Source organism: Acyrthosiphon pisum, chromosome A1 (genome assembly GCF_005508785.2).
Source record: "Acyrthosiphon pisum isolate AL4f chromosome A1, pea_aphid_22Mar2018_4r6ur, whole genome shotgun sequence".
Classification (NCBI taxonomy): Eukaryota; Metazoa; Arthropoda; class Insecta; order Hemiptera; family Aphididae; genus Acyrthosiphon; species Acyrthosiphon pisum.
The window spans coordinates 150,755,812-150,756,374 of NC_042494.1; positions in this window are offsets into that span (position 1 = coordinate 150,755,812).

Here is a 563-nt window from a genome sequence, read left to right on the forward strand (position 1 = left end):
TCAAGGGGGCGCTAAAATTTTTACGGAGACTATAAAAAAGTTTTCGGAAAAATTATACATTACATTAATAATTAAAATATAATATGATACAAAAATACTAAATATTAGGTAATCCACAATAATTGTAGAATATTGTAATTTGTTTCCCAATCTACAACAAGTACAACTGCGGAATATTACAACGGCCTCCGACTTCCGAGCGGCGATCACGGTCACGGCGGGTATTATTTATTTTTAGCCGTATCAGTATCGCCCGTATTTCCCATATCACTGGTTATTACCATAGACATTAGACACAGTATTTTCGGTTTGCTAAGAACAACAATTTAAACATTTTAAAGTATTATACCCATATCCATCGGCCATCATACGATAAGAATAATATTGTTTTATTGTTTTGCGTTCATTCGTTGATCGTTCCTATACTTGTCTATCATATATTCATATCGACTATCGTCAAAATTGTACTGTGTTTTGTCCGTCTTCTGTAGTGCTGTTTTGTGAAGTCCGCTATAAAACTGATTTACTATGTTTAAGTTTCATTAATAAGATTCATATTAAAA